At 52.8% G+C, this 3,213-nt stretch overlaps 1 long non-coding RNA gene across 1 annotated transcript; it reads right to left on the reverse strand.

The window, feature by feature from the left end:
- Positions 1 to 530: 530 nt before the first annotated feature.
- Positions 531 to 1,919, reverse strand: LOC124248475 (uncharacterized). The gene is made up of 3 exons (XR_006891050.1): positions 1,863 to 1,919; positions 991 to 1,224; positions 531 to 645 (listed from the first exon to the last, which is right to left on the reverse strand). It is a non-coding gene; the product is annotated as an uncharacterized LOC124248475 (long non-coding RNA).
- Positions 1,920 to 3,213: the final 1,294 nt, after the last annotated feature.

A 3,213-nucleotide genomic window follows, 5' to 3' on the forward strand; every position in this document is an offset into this window, starting at 1 on the left:
ATGATTTTATTTCCTCTGCACTCTATCACACAGGAGACAGAGGATGATACAATGTGAAAAAGGGAAAGGAAAATGAAAACAAGGATAAAAGATACATTAGTTCATTGAAAATCATGCAAGAATAGAAAGCTAAGGGATTCAAAGAGTCCTCACAGATTTATTGCAGGATGTTGTCCAACATCTCTCCCCCCCCCCACCCCCCCTCATCCCCATTCCTTCTCCAAAAACTTCCTCCAAAGCCTAGAAAACACTTTCAGAAACATTTGCTGGCTGTAGGCTGGCTTGCAGAAGAACACTCTGTATCAACAGAAGTCAGGAAAAAAGGCTGAACAATGTAGTTTCAAGTGAAGAAACCCTGTAGGGAGAGAAAAGACTATGTAGAAACACCACCACCCACCTAGGCCCCAGGAGCTAAGACCTCTCCTGAGCACTGCTGTGCTGCTCAGGGCTTGGTTCTTTTTAAAACACGCGTCCTCTCTTGTCAGAAGTTAGTCCAGCCTTCCCAGAACCTCTTTGGAGAGGTAAACTTGCCTGCTTTGCTGTCTGCCATGAGCTCTCCTTGGAGAGGAGCCTGCGTCTTACCTTCCATTTCTTCCCCCAGCAGGCATGTGACACAAGAGAAGACAATAGTGCAGGGGGGGGAAACTGCTCAGAGAGACAGAGAGAGAAAGAGAGAGAAAAAAAAAAAAAAAGCTTCTTTTTTGGCATACCAGGATCTAGCTTCAAATTATTCCAGAAACACCAAGTCCTGGTGGAAGCAAAAGTGTGCCAGGCCCTTGCCAGTTTGCAAAATCAAGCTATGGCTAATGGCTCCTTAGCCATGTGACCCAAGAAAGCAAAAAAAAATTCTCTCTAAACAGTTCCAAGTTAACCTAAGTGCTGTGGGGGTGAGTGTGGCACGGCCAGCCACAGAGAAATCACACTGCTCGCCCACAATTCGGATGTCTCAGAGGGAGGGGGAGAAAAAGATGGTTAAAAAGTCGAGCTTACCTCTGTGGATGCATTGTTAACACTGTGTAATGTCAATACTTATAAAACATGGAGGACAGGCTCCTAGTTCTCACAGAAAAAGGGTTTGGCACTTCGGCTTGATGATCTGGCCGCCTAATAAAAGCTCATCCCCGATTGGCTGCCCCGGCAAATCGGAGTGTAAGGCGGCCCGGGATTGGCTGAAACACTTCCTGAGCGATTATCTTTGTGAGGCTCTGGTGAGCAAGAGCCATCCTGTGCACAGAAAAAGACAGGCTAAGCTAGGCCTTTTGCAGCAACGAAAACTTGGGGAAGGGGCCCCCAGACGCACTTCTCCCACCCCCTGGCTAGATTTCCTGGCACGGGCAAACCAGGGCAGCCAGCCTGACCTGCTCCAGCAGAGCCTGAGGCCTGGGGGGCCCTAGGAAGGGAGTTTTTGGGGTGAGCTGAAAGGGCTCACCCTCACCTGCCCCCAAGGCCACGGCCCTTTTCTAGAAGGGTCCAGCAGAATGGTCCCCCCCGCCTGGGGGGGAAATGCAGCTGAGGAGTGGGGGACCCCAGAGAAACAGCCAAGGGGGCAAGAGAAAGGGGCTGGATGCAGGCCTCTGAGAGCTGGGGGCAAACAGCCAGCACAGGGGACCCCCAGGAAATCGCGAAAGAGCAGCCGTGGCTTCTCGGGACAGAGGAGCCGGGCTGCTGTGGGGAGGAGGGGAGCAGAGTGGTCAAGTTTGCATAGTCATTGTCAAAATGCCTCCTGGAAAAGCAGGCCAGAGAGCCCTTTGCCGGGCCCAGAGGCTAACCGCTCGCCCCTCTCCGTCCCCACTCCGAGGAAAACCATCCTGGGTTCCTGCCTCCCTGCCAGGATGCCAAGAGGGCCCCCCCTCCGTCCTTACCCTAAGAAAAGCCAAAGGCGCTCCTAGCAGGCCACATGCCTAGATCTACAAAGTTCCCTTCCCTCCCGCCCCCTCCCCCACCGCTGAGGCCTGCTAAACCTGTCAGTTACACAAAAATCTGACTTCCGTATTAGTCTGCGAGGCCTGCAGCTTCCTGCCTATTAACCCTCTCTCGGACTCCAGGCCTGGCCAGGAGAACTAGGCCCTGAGATCGCAGCAAAGGCCTGTGGAAAAGTACCAGCTGCAGCTCTCCCGGCAGATGCAGAGAGAGAGAGAGAGGGAGAGAGGGAGCCGCTGTCTCTCGCCTTCGCTTCTTCCCAAGGAGGCGTGTACCTTCTGAATCCAGGCCACAGGCAGTGCCTCTCGGTCTGAGAAGCCATTTACATCCACAGGGAGAAAGAAAGATGTCAAACTCAGCGAGCGAACAAGAACCCCCATTCTTAGTCAGGCCTCCCACCCACTGCTCGGCCCTTCCTGTCACGGTCGTCCCTGTATGTGTGTTCTTGGGGAACTGGGCCCTCAGCGGGCAGACAAATCCCATGAGCCTTATGAGGATTCTGGCTGAAATTTATTTCCAGAGAGCGGCTTCTTTCCGTCCCCAAAGGCAGATGGAGGAGCTGCTTCACACACAGCCCTACACTTGGCAGCCCCACCCCCACCCCCACCTCTGGCACTGCTCCCCAGTAAAATATTAACTGGTTTTTCAGAGCTGCGTATAATGCCACCTCTTTCTATAGTATCAGGTCTTTGCCTGTTTCCTCCCTGAAGCTGCCTTTGTGGTTGGTACTCTGAGAAAGAAAAGGCAAATCCAAAAGGCTCTTAAAATGTCCATGCGTGCTTGCTGGTTTTTTTTTTTTTTTTAAGACAAGGTGCTTCGCTAACAAGATTTTTTTAAAACAGCCAGCTGGAGGAACAGAAGCTAAATAAACATCATTCTTTCGAGGCTGGAGAACGCTTCCAGGAGACACAGCGATATACCAGGACGTAAAACGATGGCCCGAGAAAGTCTCCCCTCGCCTCCTGAAACTAGGACGTGTGGGCTTTCTCGTCCCCCAGCATTCGTTCCCACAAAGAAAACCCAGAGCTGGTGGCCTGCGTTCCCTGCCCCCGCCCCCCCACATGGACAACAGATGCCCACCGAGTTTACATCCAGTCTTCCTGGCTGGGAACCTCATATCGAACGGGAAGGGCCAGGAATCCAAACACACCACCCGGGCCGGGCAGGGCCCAGCCTCTATGACAACGGAGGGGGTTTGTTGCTGCTGCTGTTGTATTTTAGGCTGAAGAGGCCAAGATGCAGGGAGGGACACCTCCACCACCAGCTGGCCTGACAAAGGTCCAGAACTCAGGA

Source organism: Equus quagga, chromosome 12 (genome assembly GCF_021613505.1).
Source record: "Equus quagga isolate Etosha38 chromosome 12, UCLA_HA_Equagga_1.0, whole genome shotgun sequence".
Classification (NCBI taxonomy): domain Eukaryota; kingdom Metazoa; phylum Chordata; class Mammalia; order Perissodactyla; family Equidae; genus Equus; species Equus quagga.